This window comes from Symphalangus syndactylus, chromosome 1 (assembly GCF_028878055.3).
Source record: "Symphalangus syndactylus isolate Jambi chromosome 1, NHGRI_mSymSyn1-v2.1_pri, whole genome shotgun sequence".
Taxonomy (NCBI): Eukaryota; Metazoa; Chordata; class Mammalia; order Primates; family Hylobatidae; genus Symphalangus; species Symphalangus syndactylus.
In genome coordinates, this window is record NC_072423.2 from 150821772 (window position 1) to 150843855 (window position 22084).

General features: G+C 45.4%; 1 protein-coding gene and 1 long non-coding RNA gene across 14 annotated transcripts in view; one reads left to right on the forward strand and one right to left on the reverse strand.

Moving 5' to 3' along the window:
* MSRA (methionine sulfoxide reductase A) overlaps positions 1-22084 on the reverse strand; it is a 376185-nt gene that overhangs the window by 75177 nt on the left and 278924 nt on the right. The gene's annotated exons all lie outside the window — the stretch shown is intronic.
* LOC129487644 (uncharacterized) lies at positions 15746-21929 on the forward strand. The gene is made up of 3 exons (XR_010114676.1): positions 15746-15797; positions 19985-20024; positions 21293-21929. It is a non-coding gene; the product is annotated as an uncharacterized lncRNA (long non-coding RNA).

The window sequence follows — 22084 nt, forward strand, 5'->3', positions numbered from 1 at the left end:
CAATTTCTTTCATGTATATATATTTTGGTGAGTGCACTAAACAGAAAGCTAGCTGCTGCTGAGTGGCTTTTTATTGGCAAGACTGCAAGAAGCACTGTCTCCTCAAAAAATTGGTTATTTGCAGAAGGCAGTTCTCCCAAGAATGTTCTGCAGCATGTCAACTACCTTGAGCATTGCTTTGCCTCACAATTCTTTGTCTCACGGTGAGAATGTGTGTGTGTGCACACGCTTGTCTGTGGCTCTGGCCTGTGGTTACAGAAAAATGCAGAGAAAGGGACTGGAATGCTCTCTCCACCTCTCCCCCCACCCAAACGAAGACGGTATCAGGCAAGATGACTTCAACCACAGAGACACACCTCAAAAACAGTTCAGAGCACACCCCAAAGACAGTACAGATGGGCAATGGAGAGACTGCAAGTGGGCTCATCAGCTGGGCAGCACAGGACGCTCTGATATGCTGCAAGGCAGAGCCGATTTTTTAAAAGAAAAATATAGCTGGGGCCTCTTTCTCCCCCGGTTGTTGTTGACTCTCCAAAACACTGGCTCTGGCACGCGTTCTGATCCCTGGAGTTTGATGCACGTTTGATTCACAGACGGCAGCGTGTCTGCACCAGATGGCCTCGAGTTAATGAACACAAACTCATCACTTTTGCTCACCAGGGAAATGTGCAGCTCAATCTGATTTGTACTCTACAACTAAAAATATTTGAGTATTTTTAGGGAGCATTTTACCGAGACAAAATGGCACTTCAGGAAAGCGTTAAAAGAACAGAGACTAACCAGCAAATTGCAGCTGCAATCTTCTCCACATTGATAAGCTGGCTCCTCGGATCATTCTTTCACCAACATAAAAGTAACACCCGATATGCTGCACAGGGACGATGGCCTCATTCTGCCCTCCCTGCCTCCTCTTCAACTCTGCTGCCCTGCCCTAAGCTGAACTTGTAGTCCCAAAGCACAGTGCAGAACTCTTTCCAAACACTAGATTTTCTCTTTCACATACAAGCAAAAACATTTCTCATAGGGTACACACACACACATACATACACAGTCTTTTGTATATTATTGTAATGTCTTCTTAGCTATATGTTTTTATATATGAGAATTTAAGGATTCGGAAAAATTCACTACACGAACTGAACCCTACAACATCTCCTTCTCGTCCAGCTACGACAAAACTCTGTTCACGACGTGTTCTCCTGCTCATAGGCACCAGCACACAAAATAGCTGACGCCCAATGATGAATCAGGAACTAGGAAGCTATTTCGTCCAGCTCATTTCTCCCTTCACCAAACTCCCATATTTTCTGCTGTTTTATATAGAAATCTTAGTGATTCGACTAAGGAACATTAAAGTCATAACTTTCTAAGTCAGTGCGCTCCTCAACATAGTCAACCACCACACAACTGGGTTCTCTTCTCATTAAATGTGGCCGTCAGACAGCCAGGGTCCAGAGAAGCACCTCATAGCCTTAAAACCTGCGCCTCTTCTGGGAGTTTATTAGGAAAACGAGTCCGGGTTCATCCAGACCTGCTGTATCCGAATCTGCATTTTACCAAGATCCCCAGGCGACTTTGGTGAACATGAAAGTTTAATAAGTACTGCCTTCTATTCATCTCACTGTGGATAACCATCTTTGAATCCAGACCACAAGTCTTCTTACAGGTGGCACTGTCTAAATGGGGAAGTAGTTTAATCATCTCCCGTCCTGCCGTACAAAGATATTTTATAAGTACCAGACGTTCACAGAAACCTTTCACTTTTTACAGAGATAATCTATGCAAATAAAAGTCACTTTTGGCCGGGCACAGTGGCTCACACCTGTAATCCCAGCACTTTGGGAGGCTCAGGCGGGTGGATCATGAGGTCAAGGGACTGAGACCATCCTGGTCAACATGGTGAAACCCTGTCACTACTAAAAATACAAAAATTAGCTAGGAGTGGTGGCGCCGCCTGTGGTCCCAGTTGCTTGGGAGGCTGGAGCAGGAGAATCACTTGAACCCCGGAGGCAGAGGTTGCAGTGAGCCAAGATCACACCACTGCACTCCAGCCCGGCAACAGCGCGAGACTCCGTCTTAAAAAAAAAAAAAAGTCTCCTTCAGACCAAAACAACCATCATTCATTAGATGATGTTTTTGGGAGGGAAAGAGATGAATTTTCACTGAAATGGATGAGCGTGGAGACAAGGTGTCACAACCGAGGAACAAGCTTCCACTGAAGCATCTCAGGTTGCACTTGGCAGGACGTCGTCTGACTCACAAAATTCTGCTGCATAGGCAGCTTAACTGCGGTTCTCTTTCCAGTCAATTCTGGAGCAGTTGCAGAAAATTCATGGGGAATAAGAGTTTTGGAGGGTGGTTTAAAAACACACTCTTTGTCACCTTAAGAAATGCCACAGGCAAGGAGGGCAGTAGGAAGCCCTCTGGCTGTCTTGGACTTGCCACTTCCCCTCCCTGACAGCTGACTAGGCAGAGGGCTGAGACAGCCTGAAGCGACCCTGGGAACTGGAAGAGGGAAGGCGCATTGCTGTGAAGGGGCAGGCGCGAGGCCTCGGGGGTAAGTCGGCTGGGGGCTCGGTCTGCTCCGTGCTGCCGCCATCAAGGGTTGCTGGCCTTGGCAAGGAGCCACCATGCCCAGGCCAGAGATACAGGGCCAACCAGCTATGAGCCCACTCAGCCTGAAGCCCGGAAAAGCTGACTGCAAATTTGAGAGCTATTTTCTGGTTCCAGTTCAAACATTATGGCTGCTGACCAGTGAGTTCCAATTCGGTGAGACAGCGATGGTGGTCCTGGACTCATTTAACTGTAAAATCCATCTTAATAGCAGATTCACTGGATGTCAGAGTAGGAAGGGCTTCATAGGGTCTTTTCATCCACAATGTCAGATCTAAATGCCTTCTGAAGCCAGCAAGAACCATCAATGAGTGAAGGCAGAAGCATCCCGTCGGCGCTGTCCAGTCCAGCACTCTAACTGCTGGCTGCATGCAGCGGCCAAAGACTTGGAACACGGCTAGTGCAAGCTGAGAAGCACTGTGAGTATAAAACACAAAGTTTCTCAAAGATGCAGTAACTGTGGGGATGGACGGTGGGGACCAAAGCTATCTGCAAAGCAGGCATCTTTGTGAGAAGCATCAGAATTCAAACTTTAAAGAAAGAAACGAAGACGGCAGACCAAATTCCACTCTCCGGTCTCCGGATTTTGGCTAATGATTTCACACAAAAAGAAGAAGTGCCCCAAATGGCCCAGCTGGAGAATGGAAAGTTTCAAGTACAATGCGAGGTCTCTCAACTCAGAAGAGTCCATCATTTCTACTCAGGGAGGCCTGTTTAACCAAGCCACAAGTTTCAGCGGTAGCTGGAGGGGAACCTGTGACCTTCAGCAAGGGTTCACCTCTCTGGAAGGTGTGTCTGTAACACAAGGGAGTGAAAGGGGAAGGCCCCTCAACGTCCTTGGGCTCCAACATGCTAGCAGCAGTGAGCCTCACAGAGAGAACTCAGGAGTCACAGACATCAAGGACACAGGGCTAGAGGGGCCAAAACAGCAACGGGGAGATGGCAGTTTTCTTAGAACAAAAAGAGCTCTGGCTTGTGTTAGTATCATTTCATTAAATAAATATTTCTTGCCTTCCAATCAAGGACCGCCAGGCCCCATACCAGGCATAGAGGGGATGAAGGCCACAAAAGCAACTCAGACAGGGTCTTCCTCATCACTGAGGCATGAGCCAGGGAAGGCTCCCAGAGGGGAACAGAGACCTGTGCTCAAGGGATGTTCAAGGTCATGAGTGCACGTTAGCAAATGTGTAAGATGCCACACAGAAGCAGAGGAGAAAAGCAATACCAAAGGGAAGTGGGGTGTCCTCATAGAAGAGTCAGGGTTTTCATTAAACCCCGAAGAATAAACAAAAAATGAAAAGATACTCTAGACAAAGGGAACAGAACGTGTGCAGGCCGAGGATGATAAAACCACAGAGAATGGGGAAGAGCACGGCGGAGCATAAACCCAGTTCACTGCATCAGAAGCACGGATTGCTATTAAAACCATTTGAAATGGCTGCTTTGCACCTATGACAGCAAAGGTGAATCCTCCAGCAGAGTCAATGTTGATGCTACCCAAAGCAATTTCTAAATATAAACTTCAACAATTTAAACAATAAATGTATTCTGTTTTATTTGTAATTGTTTTAATTTATGATTATCATGTATAATTTGCATTATCTAATCATGTTTTAGAACGAATAGATGTATCGCATATGATTATTCAAATTTTGTCGGCATTCTTTTTATTCCATTCTCTTAGGCTGGTGTTCTACACGGGGCTGGCATTCTCTGAATGTTTTATCTTCATCAGATACGTAAATCCAGGGACCAAAATACCAAGCTGGCAGGCTTTTTTAGATCTCGTGAGCGAGCTCTGATTCAAGAGCCTTTGCTTGCTTCCATTTGGTGGTCTTCATTTATTTCCATATCTGCATGTGAGTTATGAAAGCTGGGGTGCAGTGGATGTGCGATGGGATGGACAGTCCCCAGAGTGTGCGAGGGTGTTCACACTTAGGACAGTGGGGAGCCAGCAGCCATATTAGAGAGGACCTTATAAGCCATGAGCAGGGCTATGAAGTGCATGCTGAGCGCAAATTCATCCACACAGAGGTGAGAGCTGATTCTGAATCTATAGTCCCATATTTTCAGGACTAGGTTCAGTGAATAAGCAAAGGAATGCGTGAGGATAAGACTGCGTTTATTGAGATCAGGACCCCAAGTCACTCAGCCTTTGCCCACATATAAGAGAAAAGAGGGCCAGGGATGGCCTGGTATCCTTAAGGAACTTTGTAAATTTGGAACACTGCACAAGAGGTCACAGTTGAACTGCCCTCACAAACATGTACACATAAACACAATACAATGAGCCAAGCAAATAAACAAAAACACTAGGAAGGTAGGAATGGATGGCTGAACTATGATTCTGTATGTAGGCTGTAGGTTTCCAAGTGGTTAGAGTAGGTTGCCAAGGGATTAAACTAAATAAAGTAGGTTGCCAAGTGGTTAGACTAAATAAAGACTTGAGTGAGCTGAAATGCCTCCATTTTGAATACAGGCTGCACCTAAAAGGTAGATTTGACCTTTTAGTCTCCTCCTAGCGCCTTTAGTTTCATGCAAACACATCTCGATTTGCCAAACCTTTTTAGAGTGAGCTTAAAACACCAGAAAAGAAACAGAAACCTGAATAACGCATTTCTCATAATGTAATTATTTTTAAATGTGCAATATGTAACAGAGATGTTTAGCATCTCACAAGTTTTTGGAAAATATATTAGAATTCTTCATAATTATTATTTGTAATAGTACATCCCATTGGTATAGTCCTCTACCACTTTGAAGATTCTTCCAATCATATTTGATTTTTACATTGTGTGGCAGATGAAACAGAAGTGTGTGTGTGTGCGTGTGTGTGTGTACATGTGTGTTGAAGTCAGGTGGTGATAATGGTGGACTCTTGGATCACTTGGTCCAAGACTTCTTTATTCATGAGGAATGTGAATCCTATGATCACACACTCAGTTAGAAATGGATGTGACATGGAAAATACCTCAACTCAGGCTGGCCCTCCTTACATGCTTAGTAACCTATTCCCATCTAACTGACATGGAAACTGAGGCTAAGGTGGGAAGACCATTACACTAACAGCCTCGACAAATCACACCTCCTGGTGTCTACACTAAGAGTGGCAGTCCCCATCCCCACATTAACTTTGGGCTTCAACATATGACTTGTTTTAGCCAAGGAACATAAGCATAGGAAACAGAGGCTTGATAAGCACTTGGAATTAGGGCTCAGCATGGCGTCACCATCTCTAGAGCCAACCCAGGCCAGGCTAACCTTGAGGGGGAAAAACCATGGAAAGAGAGAGAGAGGTCCAGACAGCCCCATCATCCCAACTGAGCCCGGCCTCCAGGTGACCCAGCAACCGAATGCTGTCCCATGAATGAGTCCGGGCAAAATCGACAGAACAATGCAGCCAACCAACAGAATCACAAGAACAATTATTTTTGTCTTAAACCACCGTGATTGGGTTAGTTTGTTATGCTGTGACAGACACCTGACACACTAAGGAAGAATAAATATGTCCACTGCAGTCATTCACAGGCCCAAGAGTGAACTTGAGGTCTTGAACACCACCTCACACAGTAATGGAGAATGTGTTGGTGAACTGAGCTATCCCTGACATGCAAACCTGAGATCAAGCTCTAGATTCATTCAAACTCATGGTAGTTAGCTCATTCAGATCCTTAATGATTCTTATTTAATGCAAAATAATCCTTACATCAAGGCCATTGGAAATGGCTGGGCTTTTTTTTTTTTTTTTTTTTTTTTTGAGACGGAGTCTCACTCTGTCACCCAGGCTGGAGTGCCAGCGGCACAATCTCGGATTGGTGCAACCTCTGCCTCCCAGGTTCAAGCGATTCTCCTGCCTCAGCCTCCCCAGTAGGTGGGACTACAGGCACCCACCACCATGCCTGTCTAATTTTTGTATTTTTAGTAGAGATGGGGTTTCACCATATTGGCCAGGCTGGTCTCGAACTCCTGACCTTGTGATCCACCTGCCTCGGTGGAAATGGCTGGCTTTGAATGCCTGATGGTGGAGGGATTCAGCCACCACTCTATAGACCACCATTAGAGGTGAACGGCTGCTGAGAGATCACTGTACAGATGGGGTGAAAGAAGTCCAGAGAATCAAGGCACTTGCCTCGATCACACTGCTGTTAGTACAGGGGACGATATGAGAATCCAGGTCGTCTCAGCTCAAAGCCAGTATCTTTTGGGTGATTCATGCAACTTCCTTAGCAAGAGGAAGAAGCTCCAGTCCTGTGGCTTAGAGAAATGGATCTTATGTCAGTTTCAGGCAAGATGATGCTATCTGGGACTACAGATTGTTCTATCTTCAAAGTGATCTTTGGGTAAACAAAACCCACAAGTAGTATGTCCCAGAGAGACACCCAGCAAGACTGAGGATGGATCAACTGATTCATTCATTATTGATACCCACATACGTCTGAACAGGATCTGAGGTAGCAGAGCAAACAGAGTACAGATTATTTTATTTGGTTGGGTAGATAAAACTAGTTATTTATAAGAGATTATTTTAAAATCTCTGTCCTTTGTTATTTTTTGGTTTTGTTGCTGTTTGCATATGAAGTCTTCAAATTTATGTATGATGTTATAATATTAAAATTTTTTCAGCAGAAATCTATTGACTTGTGTGTGCAGGTCACTAGGGACCCCCCACCCTTTACAAATGTAAAGTGCTACGTTTACATTTGTTGAATAAGGAGCACTGGGTTACCCACCCTCACTAAGCTCTCCCATGAACTGATGTAGGAGACAATTAGTGGTTTGGGAACGCAGTTTGCAAATGGCTGGTGCTATAGAAGCAGACATTCCACTTTGGGGGAAAAACAAGAAAAAGAAAACCATATGCCAGAAACAAATTCTAATCATCATACATCATGCTGCAGGTTATTCAACTGCAATAATACTATTCACTGCTTCATTATGAGGTTTCATTCCACCTTGAAAACACTGATCACTCCTGCATGACAGACAGCATGGATTGTTGGGTCTGACATGTAAACTAATTACATCCGATCTTAGCTCTGCCTTCAGTCTGTTGGGAAGGCAGATAGAGACGGTGTTCTCACCACGGATCCTGGAATCCCTTTCCCCTGCGATGCTGCTGAGCAAGCCTGAAGGTTGTTGGGAAAGGGAACAATTGAGACCAAGAGATGGAGAAAAGCCGGTCATGATTTCTAGAAGTAGTGACTGATATAATATTACAGATGTATCCCTCTAAGAATTAGTTGTGAAGCTAAAATGTGTGCGTGTGTGTAATGCTTACGCGAGATGCCAGTTCCTTTCCCCACATTATCTCATTTAATTTTCCCAGCAAGCCTATGAAGCAGCTATCTTTTATTATCCACATTTTATGTATGAGAAAGCTCAGGCCAGAGAAGTTAAGACACTTGCCCGAAGTCACACAGTAGCAGAGCTGGGATTGGAACCAAGCTGTCTTTCACCAAAGCCTGGTTCCTAAGCCACTCAACTGGGATACAGGGGCAAGCCCAGTGGGCAGAAGCTCTGGGTTAACTGGGCTTGGCACCCACGCTGTGTGAGCTTGGGAGCATTGCTTTACTTCTTTGGGGCTCAGGTTCCTCGTCTGCAAGGCCAGGGAACTGCGCTGGGCTCAGAGGCCTTCCCTAAGACCCTGCCCCAGCTGTGCTGCTCAGTGATACAATAGCCTTTCTGTGCTTCTCTGTGAGGCAGACGAACAGGGTTGGGTAACCTGTGCAATCAAGATCAGCAATTCCATGCGGCTCAGAGGCCCCCGGGGACCTCCAGAATCTTTTTCAGGATCCACAAGGTCAAAATTATTCTTATCATCATGCTAAGATATATTTCCCTGTTCACTCTTATTCTCTCATGAGTGCAGGTGAAGTTTTCTGGAAGCTACACGGAGTGTGACGACATCATCTCTCTGATGGCTGATGGAATGAATGTGTGCTTGAGTTTAATTTCTCAGTCTTAATTTTTAATTTGGTAAATATCAAACAAAAGTTTGTTGGGGTCCTCAATAATTTTTTTTTTTTTTTTTTTTTTTTTTGAGAGGGGGTCTTGCTCTGTAGCCCAGGCTGGAGTGCAATGGCGCGATTTCGGCTCACTGCAAGCTCCACCTCCCGGGTTCACACCATTCTCCTGCCTCAGCCTCCTGAGTAGCTGGAACTACAGGCGCCCGCCGCCACGCCCGGCTAATTTTTTCTATTTTTAGTAGAGACGGGGTTTCACCGTGTTAGCCAGGATGGTCTTGATCTCCTGACCTCGTGACCCACCCGCCTCAGCCTCCCAAAGTGCTGGGATGACAGGCATGAGCCACCGCTCCCGGCCCTCAATAATTTTTGAGTGCAAAGAGGTCCTGAGGCCAAAAAGTCTGAGAACTGCTGCTCAAGGCCATGCTTGTGAGACCCATGGAAACAAATGAGCCGAAAAATTTCAACACACTGGAGAAAAGAACTTGAGAATGAAAAGTGTTGCTTTTGCCCAGCTGATTACTAACCAGATATTTTTAACTCCTTGAACCCAGCTGACACATAGAGCTTAGACGGCAGTTGAAAAATGTTCCTAGATGAAGACCTCACCGTTAAGCTTCCCCAAAGCCCCTAACCTTGGGCTGGGAGCCCATCACACAAGAGGCATAGCTTATCTCACGGGAGGAAATGCACTGTCGGAAAACAGGGTTCTAGATGTATCTTAGCTGGCACTGTCCCCAGCCATGCCTTCCTCATCAACAGCTGATTGTTTAATGTTCATATCCCTTGGGCAAATCATCTGCCCATTCATGCCCATTGCAGATAGAGCTGCAGATGGAACACTGCGAGTCGGGAGCTTGACACATGTCATCTCACTTACATCACACCATCAACCTCTGGGGTTCATATGATTAATTACATTTTATAGATTAGGAAACAGGCTGAGAGGTTACTTATCCAGGCTCATACAGGTACCTAAGTTTGTCTGATGCCTGAGACTAAGTACTAGTCTACTACCTTGAGATGTCCAAGCCCAGCTCTGTATGAAAATCACTTAGACAGTTCATATGGTTTAAATAAACGTCCCTGCATAAATCTCATGTTGAAATGTAATCTCCAGTCCTGGAGGTGGCGCCTAGTGGAAGGTGTTTAGATCATAATGGCAGATCCTTCATGAATTGCTTGGGCCATTCTTTGGTGATAAGTCGGCTTTCACTCTGAGTGCACAGGAGATCTGGTCTTTCAAAATGTGTGGCACCTCCCCCCAACTCTCTCTGCCTTGCTCCTGCTTTCACCACATGATGTGCCTGTTCCCCCTTCACCTTCCTCCACGATCAGAAGCTTCCTGGGGCCTCCCAAGAAGCCGAGCAGATGCCAGCACCAGGCTTCCTGTGAAGTCTGCAGGATCATGAGCCAATTAAACTTCTTTTCTTTAAAAATTACTCAGTCTCAGGTATTTATGGCAATGCGAGAATTGCCTAATACAGGAGTTTTAAACATTTCATATTTCCTGGCCCTACCCCTAAGGACCCTAATTCAGTAGGTCTGAGTGGGGCTCTGGAATGCACAGAGCCCTATAAATAGTCAACCTCTCACTTGGCATCTAAATTAAGGATCTGATCAGTTGGAAATCTTATTTCATGTTGGAGGCCGTTTCCGCATCAATGTATTTGTTGTCTTTCTTATCAGGGCCATCTTTTTTCTCAAAGAAATAGCATTTTGATTACCACACAAGAACCGTTCTTTCTGTGAAGACACATAGGGACCAAATGAATAGAGAAGCTGATGCGAGATGCTCTTTGCTGACGCCTTTGCAGGTTTTAAGTGTATATAGGTTGCTTCCACATCCCCTCCCTTGAATACGGAGGTACTTGGTAAATACCTTTTGAATTGAATCAAAACATGCCATCCTCACCACTTTATAAAGTGGGTAAAATAACTTCCAATCTGGTGGGACACAGTGGCTCATGCCTGTAATCCCAGCATTTTGGGAGGCTGAGGCAGGCAGCTAACTTGAGGCCAGGAAATCAAAACAAACCTGGCCAACATGGCGACGCCCTGTCTCTACCAAAAATACAAAAATCAGCTAGGCGTGGTGCCATATGCCTATAATCCCAGGTACTTGGGAGGCTGAGGGACGAGAATCACTTGAACCTGGGAGGCAGAGGTTGCAGTGAGCCAAGATCACGCCACTGCACTCCAGCCTGGGTGACAGAGTAAAACTTTGTCTCACGTAGATAGATAGACAGATAATTCCTAATTTGATGGCTCATAGGCTTGCCACCATACATGGAATTGGGATATACATTTTTCTTTGATTGTCAAAATCTACTTCAATACCCTGGTGGTATTAACCCATAAAAACACGGACACCTGGGGTCAGCCTGGGAGACCTGAGAATGGCACCAAGCTCTGCTGGGAATGGGCAGCTGTGGCACTGTGGTCTCCAACCTCTGCTGGGAATGGGTGGCTGTGGCTCCGTGGTCTCAAGTGGCTGCCTCTTCCCCAGGCTGTGACAGCATTATTGGCTACTCATATTCTCACACCACACGGGCCAGGAAATGGCAGTGCTGATAGCTCCACCATTGTAGACACACACAAGACAGCCAGGGCAGCTGCCTTGGAGATCCATGAAGATTTTAAGAAGATGGAGAACAGAGGCCTGGGTGGGGTAGGGACTGAGAACAGCCTAGAAGTGCAAATCATAGGGTCCCTATGTTCCCCCTCATTAGTTGTCAGACAGCCTGTATTGAAAACCCCTTGCTGCTGGGCACGGTGGCTCACGCCTGTAATCCCAGCACTTTGGGAGGCCGAGGCGGGCAGATAACGAGGTCAGGAGATTGAGACCAGCCTGCCTAACGTGGTGAAAACCCATCTCTACTAAAAATACAAAAAATTAGCCAGGCGTGGTAGCAGACACCTATAGCCCCAGCTACTCGGGAGGCTGAGGCAGGACAATGGAGTGAACCCAGAAAACGGAGCTTGCAGTGAGCCAAGATCGCGTCACTGCACTCCAGCCTGGGTGACAGAGCGAGACTCCTTCTCAAAAAAAAAAAAAAAAAAAAAAGAAAACCCCTTGCTTTACAGTGAATAAAACAAACACAAAAATCCTGACCACAAATAACAGGACAGACACTGAATTCATTACTGAATTCACTGTACTTCTGTTGTACATGTTGACATCTAAATAGATCCAGTTCAAACGTAGCCAATGTAGACCTGAATCATAAGTTTTGGCAACTCACAAAACAAAGTCAAGTCTAACTTCAAAAATGAGTTGCCTTCTGAAGAAAAGTTATTCAGCCAGAAAAGTTACAGAAAGGACCTGTCTCCATGCTCAGATAAAGAGATGGTAATAGAAGAGTTTTACAAACTGCAACGCCAACAACCATCGCTTCGTGGGTGTCCCTGACTTAACAGTTTTCATTCCAAAGCCAAAGGGCTGGGAAAGGCAGGGGCCACAGAGAAGATCAGTGAAAATTTTCATCTGTCAGCCACTGTCAACTTATCTCTGCAATCAACGTTCATAAGAATAAGGGAACAAACCCAGTGAATTAAAAAATGGAAAAGAATAAAATGCCAGATCTTTCATCACTTACAAAATGCAGTTTGGCAGGGACTGGAAACTCTCCTGGCACTTGTTCCCCACAACCCAATTCTGCCAAAACCTCACTTACATTTGTAGAGCATTATAACCTTTGCCCGCACATCAGCTCCCTAGAGCCTCACAAAAGCCCCCAAAGAGAGTGATCAAGGCAAGGGTTGCTACCTTGATTTTGCAGGTTAGGAAATTATTTGTTTGAAGTTGTATGAATCACCAAAGCATCACAAAAGTCCATGAAAGCGGCTTTCAGTACACAGGTGGCACTTCTTGGAGAATTTCTGTGTGACTTCTTCACAGTATTTTCTCAGTCCTAAATGGTTTTTCTTTCTATACAATTCTTCTTTAAATTTTTTATTATTATTTTTGATTGAGAAATCATAACTGTATATGTTTATGGGGTGCATGTTTTAATATATGCATACAATGTAGAATAATCAAATCAAGCCAGTTAGCATATCCAACCCCTCAATTACCTATTTTTTTTATGGTGAGACATGTTAAATGTGCTCTTAGTTATTCTGAAATATACACTACATTATTGACTACAGTCACCCTGCTGTGCAACAGATCTCAAACCCTATTCCTCCTTTGGATCTGAAACTCTGCACCCTTTGGCCAACAACTCCTCCTCCCTTCCCCACTCCACCCTGGCCTCTGGCCTTTCTATTCCCTGCTTTAGGATTTCAGCTTCTTCAGATTCCACATGTAAGTGAGATCATGCGGTATTTGTCTTTCTGTGCCTGCCTTATTTCACTCAACATAAAGAACAAAATGATTCTGGAGCACCTATTGCTTTCTGCTAGTATTGCTTTCTCGGGGCCCACTTTTCTAGGTTCCTCTTTCACACAAGTGTGCACACAGTGGTTCACAGTTTTCTTTCCTACTCCTGCCTAATTCCTCACATGTCCTATTTGCCTTTTTCTCCCGCTTAGGATGTTTTTTTCTTCGCCTGCTCTTTGATCATCCCTTAGGTTCATTTCTCGTTTCTTCTATCAACTCCCCTAACCCCTGCTTTCCTGGGCCACCCAGTTTACCTCCCTGCTTCCAAGTCTTATTAGTCTTGCATCAGAAACACGAAGCCCTGCTGTCATGACAAAGAATGTGTGCATTTGTGAGGACCACTTTACAAACTGATTTAGCAGAAAGAAGGCACCTTGCTGCATACTAATAATGCTTTAATAACATTTTCTTGAAGATGGCTGCACCCGGGCGAGGTGAGCAGAGGAGGTTGCCGTGAACCCCGGCCTGGCTGAGGAAGAACAGGGACGCACCAGCTGCTAAGAGAGGGAGAGTATAAGGTTCAAGATGAAAAATCATTCACCGGATGACACTATCAAGGAAAATGTAACAATATTCAATATCAGGACCAGAAAAATTAACCAACTTCCAGAGACAGAGAGGAATCTGCTTGAACATGGATCGATGTATATCAGACTTAATGCTGCTCTCTGTAGCCTAGTAGCACACAGTCTTTTTGGATTCATCTTAAAAGTGACATAGGCTTGGCTGGGCACGGTGGCTCACGCCTGTAATCCCGGCACTTTGGGAGGCCAAGGCTGGTGCATCACGAGGTCAGGAGATCCAGACCATCCCGGCTAACATGGTGAAACGCCGTCTCTACTAAAAAGACAAAAAATTAGCCAGGCGTCGTGGCGGGCGCCTGTAGTCCCAGCTACTCGGGAGGCTGAGACAGAAGAATGGCGTGAACCAGCAAGGCGGAGCTTTCAGTGAGCCGAGATCGCACCACTGCACTCCAGCCTGGGTGGCAGAGCCAGACTCCGTCTCAAAAAAAAAAAAAAAAAAAAGTGACATAGCCTTATAGAGCTGCTGGCCTAGCAACAGCAGTGATCCCATTTCACTGTACACATACCTCACGAGGGGTTTGTGAGTTTACCTGTGCAGACAGGTGATGTGAATTGTGAAACCTGTACTATTACAAGGCATGGATTAGCTGGTCTTATCACTGGTGGTCTTTACCATTGTTTTCTGGGCTACACCGGCGAATGGCAGCCTTGCAGCCAGGTAGGACTCAGCCCTGCTACCAGAGGAAGGAAACTATTCACTAGATTAGAATTTCTACGCCTGTCTTTGTAAAAATGTTAATTCACATTTTGCTCCAGACTCTGTTTGCAGCAAACGTTGGATCTAGACAATTAACTGCTTATAAAGGTCGTTCAATTGCCTAAATCTGGCCTAGAAATTCACTGATTCCAAGCAAATGTGTATACACACACAGTGGTAAAAATAACCTATCTCTAATGTATGAATAAATACAGACTTGTAATTTATCATGTAAGTTACAACTCTGGGATCTACATCAAAAGGCTACACAGAGCAACAAAAAGCTGAATCTCAGTAAAGGCTACTCATGTAAACAAGAGCATAATTTCACTGGTTTGCCCAATATTGTCTCTTTCCCTCACTTATTCCACTCTACATCAGACACTGAGTTTGGTCTGTAACACAAGAGGGAAAAATAACCATACAGCAATTTTCACTGATGACTTTGTAAAGAAGCCAAACAGAAATGAAAATGAAAAAAAAAAAAGGATTAAAAATTTTCTTTTTCTATCACAAGTGCTCGGGTGTTAGGCTCTGTGGATTCCTGAAACCACACAGCACCCCTTGTGTGAATATTGTAAAAATAATATATTAGTGTTTAAGTCAACCAAGTGTCTCTGGCATAATAACGTTCCTCAAATCAGGTCCCTTTTTTTTTTCCTCACACTATTTTTCTTTCCTACTAAATCTTGCTATTTTATTAAAAGATTTTGTGTTTCCAAATGTGTTTCTGCCACCAGAAGGAACCACGAAAAATCCTCAACCATTAGCCCCTGATCTTGACAAATTAAACACTAGTGACACATTCTTTTAATGTGATATTGGCAAGATAAGGAATGAGGAGAAAGGGAGGAGTGATCTTCCTCCTAGAGCACATTCCCTATTTATACATCTGTGAGGGTATGACATGTCCAGAGGGAATCTACCTGGCCCAGTGACAGAATGGAAAGCGCATGCACAGAGGTTGGAATCAGGGAGCGGGAGTGTGCATCCTGGGCTCCCCCATGTACATATCATGTGGTCTCAAGTTACCAGCTGCTTCTCCTGGAGGGTAGGGATTAGAGTGACAGTCTCACAGGCTCCTTATGAGAAGCAGAGTAGAGAATGTTTGTGAAAGTTGTTTCTGCACTCCCAAGTCTGCTGACTGGTCCTATGTTGGGGGAGGCAGGTGACCAACCACAGCCAAATCCCAGTGGGTGCCCTAGCTCTGGGGATTGGAGGCTCTGGGTGTGGCTGGCTCTCTCACTCATCAGCGGGGAACCCAAGTCGCCAGCCGAAGACAGCCCGAGGCAGGTAGCTGCAGTTTCCTTCGGAGACTTCTCCACACCTGTTTGACCACGTACAAGATCAGGCGCTGGGGTCATCTGTTCACTAGGCCACGATGTCAGGACAAGAGTCACCCGCAGCTCTGAGGCCAGATGGTGATTCCAATCGCCTCCCCAGTTCAGCAGCGAGCCCAGCAAGACGAAGATGATTTTCAAAGCAATCAGGCTCGGGAGTAGACGTCGCAATGGAGTGCTGTCCTCCCGGCTTTGGAGCCACGGGGCATGGCCAAGGTAAATGGAATCTGACAGCTAAACTTAGGCTCAGGCCTCACGTGCAGTGTGTGTGAGTAGAAAGGGTTACAGGGCCGGATTTCAAATCCAAACACTACAAGGAAAACAGAGCTGGGAGGTGTTCAGGGTGACGGAAAAGGTGGCTCACTTTCCTTTATGAGCCTTGCTTTTGTCCTTCACCTGCTTCCCACTCCAGGGAGAAGCTGATGACATTGACCCTGACCATTTCTGGGCAGCTGGGTGGGGCGCACGGTGCGGGGGGCGGTCCCTGCGCCCGGCCCGTCCTGCAATGCACCATGCCCAGACCTCTGCCTGCACGGGGCGGAGGCGCAGAGCACTAGACCTAGGACACGAGGGCCTTTTCTTCCTCCTCGCTTGCAGCCATTGGGCGGGCTCGCCGCGCCGGCTGCCATGGCAACGGGAAGATGGCTCGGCGGGGCCTGAACAGCCGTCACGTGGGCCGAGGCAGCGGGGCGGACGGGGGCGGCGAGCGCGAGGGAGGGGTGGCGCGCTGGAGTTAAATAGTCCCACCAGAGGGAGTAAGACACATTTTGAAGTAAGTGCAAAGCGGGACCATCTATTTTCTTTCTTTTTCCTGCCCTTTAAGCGCTAAATACACATGCACAAACACAAATGGCCTTTCATCTCCGCTCCCGAGGTGCTCCCGGCTCTCTGGCTTTCGTGGCAAACATGAAAGCTCTGATCTCTGGAAGCGTTAAATGAACATTGCCTCGGTGGCGGAAATGCAAGCGGGTGTCCCGCGGCCGTGCAGGAGCAGGCCGGGGAGCTCGGGACCACGCGGGCTGCGACACAATCAACGGGAATTTGAAAGGCAAACGCACTGCCTCTGTAGGAAACGGCAAACCCTGCTTCGCTCTTGGCGCCGCAGAAATAAAAGGGCCCCTGCATCCCCTCCTCCTCCTGGTAGTTTCTCTGATCCTATCACTCCGGAGCCGCTTTATAGAGGCTGAACTAGGGCCAGGCTTATCCATCTACCTGCCAGAACAACAAAGGCCCTTTTGTTGTCTTTAAAATAGACCCTACCCTAGCTGAAATGCTGTGTTTAAAATGTTTCTGCTGCCATCCCTTTCTTTTCCACGGAAATTAACGAATATATATGTGTGTGTGTGTGAATATCTATATACCCAGACACACACACACACACACACACACATATACACACACACACCCCTATATGTTAGTTGGTAAGATAAGAGATGATATCAACGCAGGCAGGAAGGCAGGCAGTAGGCGCTGGGGCCTTTTTTCCTCCCTGCTTGCAGCCAATGGACGGGAACTTAATGCTCTTGCTGTTATGAGACCACACGAATGGCGGGTAGGGGGAGAAAAACGTACACGCCCTGTCCTAATCTGATAGGTGAAATTCTTTGAATGTGTTGGAGAATGGGAAAATGCTGCTTACAAGTATTTTGCAGTTGGGTTTAATTCACCTGACATTCACAGAGTGCCTGCCTTGTGTGAAGTGCTCATGGAATGTCGCCAGAGATGCAAAGCAAGGGAAGGTCCCACTCAGCATGGGGGTGGGGGGGAGAAGAAACGTGGAAACTCTCATAAGGGTCAGAGGAAACGAGTTGCAAGCCAAGCATGACGCGAACACGGAGGGGGGCGGGCTCTGAGAAGTGTCCTGGGGGGTGGGGAGCTGAAAAAGAAGAAGCTGGCATTGCCCTGGCCCCTGTTCTGTGACAGACACTTTACATATACACCGTATCATCCTTATAAACGCCTAAGTAGCCACTATTATCCTGTTTAACAAATAAGAAAACCCAGGCTTAGACAGGTCAACAACGCAAGGTCATATACAAAGCAAGTACAGAGCCACTGCTGCCCAAGTCATCGGGGACCTCCCTGTGGTTTTTGTCCGTCCAAAGACTTGCGGAAGAGACATCCCTGCAAGGAATGCAGCTGTGTGTGTAGGTACCATTTCCTGCTCTTCACCTCAGCCATCACCTTCATGAAATTGTGGGCTTCAAACATTCACTGCAGTTTTCTTAAAATGTATTATAAACACATAACTGAGATTTAAAAGATTCATCTGCATACACCATAAAATCATCTTGCATTCCACAAGGGGTCCGGACATCACATATGGGAGCCACTGAACATTCCCCTGTTGCCACTGAAAGATGAATAGGAGTGTGGCCCGTGGAGAAATTTGCATTCATTCATTCAAACACCACCCTATGCTGGCCAGGATTATTTTGTGTCTATACTTCTACTGTACTTCTATTAAAATGAAAATGTCTCCTTGATCCTCACAAGCATGCTGTCTTCCATCATCAACCTGGGCAGTAGCTAGAATCTTAGGCTGTTTCTGATGTACTTGGATGGAACTCAGTGCAGGTGAATAAAAGACTGATGCCGGCATCTGCAGGGCTCCACCCAGGGACTCACATCCCGCCACTGCAGCAAAGGCCTACAGCCAGCAGAGGGCAGTCATACAAACGAGATTTTCCATTTGGCCCAAATGTGGATGCACAGTTTAATATGTAAAGCCCATTATTACAAGCTTTTCCTTTCCCCACCCCCTATTAATGAACAAATGCCCAAGGGTAATACAGAGATTTCTAAATACAGTGCAAGAAAGGGCAATCTGTACTCATACACAGGGAGTCTAGCACACAATAATAAGCGGAAATGAAAATAATCACCCACATGCAACTAAAGCATTATGCCTACGATCTAGCCGTCTACATGGCTGCATACACAGAGATATGGGTGCCTGCCTCCCAGAAATGGGCACTTTTAAAATATTTATTTCACAGGTTCTTATTTAGAGTTCATAATAACACCCATAATTTTAACCTCAAAGCTACAGAAAGGGACTAAGAGGAATTTTATCCCTGTTGCTAGGCATACGGTGGGGAGGGGGGATTTTTCTTTTTGACTAAGGTAAGTCAATGAATTATTCAGGGTTTTTCCATGGGCATTTTAAATCATAACTTCATGCTTTAAACAACAGTACAAATTAAAAAAAATTTTTTTTAAAGACGAAGAAGAGCTATATAATCCCCAAACCACAAAATATCAACTGACATTTACCCATGTCTATTTAGGGTCTTCCAATGCAAATAAATGATGTTTCAGTGTTGGGGAAAACAACAGCCTTTCGGTACTCAGATGGGTTTTAAACATTGCAGCACAGAGAATACAACAGACCGAGAAGGGATGCTTCTAGCATGCAACTTACCCATTTCCCTGCGAACAAAGAAACAGAGATAACCATGGCATTTTCTCAATTCATCACAGAAAGGAAGATTTGCTGATCCTATATTGTAACTATGGTTGGAAATTTGAGGATCTCTAGAAAGGCAGGATGAAGTCACTGTAGACAGCCTTACCTCTGCAGTCACCCATTAAACCCTGATACAGTCGGCCCTCCGTATCCTTGTATTCTGCATCCATGGATTCATCCAACCACAGATCAAAATTATTATAAATAAACGAATAAAAACAATACAACAATACAAATTTTAAGAATACAGCATAACTATTTTTATATATTGATAGCATTTGCATTGTATTAGGTATAAGTAATCTAGAGATTAACGTACACGAGAGGTTGTGCATAGGTTATATGTAAATGGCATTTTATATAAGGGATTAAGCATCATCAGATTTTGGTATCTGCAGGGGGTCCTGGAAGCAATCCCCGTTGGATACCAAAGGATGACTGTATTCGTAAAATGCTTGACAGATTAGCATGTATCTCCACACAGCATGGGTGAAAAGCTTATGGAATTCAGTGTCAAATGACTCTAGCTCTCTACATTTACTATGGGGGTCATGTTGGGAATGTGAATGAACACCTCTGAGCTTCAGTTTCCTCATAGGCAAGTCAGAGAACAGATCCTGCCCTAGCCTGTGTGTGACTGTGACGTTTATCCAGCAAAATACAGGAGAAAGCACTGAAAAGGCATACAACATTCCACTGTTCTTATTTTTCCCATTTTACAAAAGAAGAAGTAGGGCCATAGAGACCTCTCCAAGGTCACGGTCACTAGAGGCAGAGCCAGGGCTCCAGCCAGGTGTTCTCCTCCAAGCCAGTGCCTCTGCCCACCCCTCCATGGAGTGCAGCACACAAAACAGGGCTCTCTTGTCAGCTCCGGCTGCCATAACAAAATAGCACAGACTAGGTGGCTTCAATAACAGGCTTCTCTTTCTTACAGTTCTAGGGGCTGAGAAGTCCAAGATCAAGGTTCTGGCAAGGTAGGTTTATTCCAAGACCTCTTCTCAGGGCTTCCAGGCAGTTCTATTTGTGCTCACATGACTTGTGTGTGCAGCAAGAAACACAGCAATAGAGTTCTCAAGAGCCTGCTCCCTGTTGTCTCTTTGTATAAGGACAGTAGTCCCATCACGGGAGCTCTAGCTCAGGACCTCATCTAACCCTGATCACCTCCCAAAGGCCCCAAGTCCAAACACCATCACACTGGGGGTAAAGGCTTCAACATATTAATTTGGGGGGACACAGATATTCAGTCCATAACAAGGGGCAACAAAATGGGATTCTTTATATGCTACATCACTTCAGTTCAGGTCAACAGATATTTGTTGACAATCACGAGGTGCCCAGCACACCACCAGGCACTGGGGACACACAGGTGAATGCAAGCCCCCTACAAGCTTACTTAATGCAGAAAATGGGAGAAGAGTTCCTAGGAAATTCTCTGCAGAAAAGAGCATGTGTCACATGTGAGCTTCTGTGACTGTATGTGGGACGGTTTATTGCCACAAACTTCACAAGACCTTGCCTCAGATAGCTTTGTTTAAAGCAACTGTAACGCAAGTCTGGCAATGAATCTGTATATAATTAATATTTGATAAGGTAATTAATTTACTGAGGAACATGGGTGGGGGACAGTAAGGAGAAAAAGACATTTTCAGCCTATAGATGTTGAAAAGAAAACACAAAGGATCTGTATGTACATCTTGCTGGGGAACTATCGGGTTCAGTTATATTATGATGGTTATAGCATGGCTAAATACTCATTGAGTATATTTAATTTCCTCATTTGGGTTGGTATAATTAAAACTATTTTCTGGATCATAAAACTGAAGGGGCTCAGCTTCAATAATGTATATTGGGTCACTACTGCATGCCAGCTTGTTTGTGTGTGTGTATATCACATTTAATTCTTATAACGAACCTATTGGGAAATTTTGTTATCTACGCTTAGATCATTTAAAAATTGGTATCAGAGAAATTAAGTCAGGGCTCAAAGAGAATAAGTGACTAAGACCACTCTTGCCAAACATCCAAATGCTTTTTGCACACACACACACACACACACACACACACACACACGTTTTTCTCTCCCAAATATCCTTCTAGCTCTTAGGATTTATTTTTTTCTACTGTTATTTTTGGTATGCCACTTCATTTCAGTAGTATAGCAGTAAAACTGGGCCTCTTTTGAAGGTAGAGATGTATGAAAGGGGATAAACTTTTGCAAATTTTCACCTCTCTTCAAAACTAGATAAAGACCCCCCCAAGAGAGAGGAAATCAAATCCCATCTCGCTGGAAAACCTGAGTGCCTTCTGGGGTTCAGGGCAAGCCAGATGGGCTCCCACCTAGTGAACAAGGCCCACCTCTCCTAAGCAGCCTGGGTAAGAACCCCCAATTTCAGTCTCCCATTTTGGGGTGGACACAAGACACTGGCCGGTTGGAGACCAGATTATGGGGCCTGTGGTCATCTGAAAAATGGTCTCTCCCAAAATGTTCATGTTCCAATCCCCTAAAACCTGTGAATGTTATTTTATATGGCAGAGATTTCACAGATGGGATTAAATAAGGATGTTAAGATGGGGGATTATTTTGGATTATTTGGGTGGGCCCTAAATGCAACTGTGTCTTTATTGGAGAGATGCCGGACGAGATCAGACGCACAGAAGAGGATGAGGCAGGTGGCCACAGAGGCAGAGACGAGTGATGCAGCCACAGGCCATGGATGGTGGCACCCACCAGAAGCTGGAAGATGCGGGGAGGGATTATTCCCTGGAGCCCCCGGGGGAGCAGAGCCCAGCTGGTGCCCTGATTTGGGTCCGCGGAAATTGACTTTGGGCTTCTGCCCTCTAGAACTATGCGAGAATAAATCCCTGTTGTTTTTAAGCCATCCAGTTTGTGGTAATTTGTCATAGTAGCTATAGGATATTAACACAGGGACAAAAAAGTCAGAGATTTAGCAAAGCAGTTGAGAGGAAGGCAGTTTCACGTACCACCCACTGACTTAATCCTACCAAATAATGTTGTATGATCATAATAGCAACT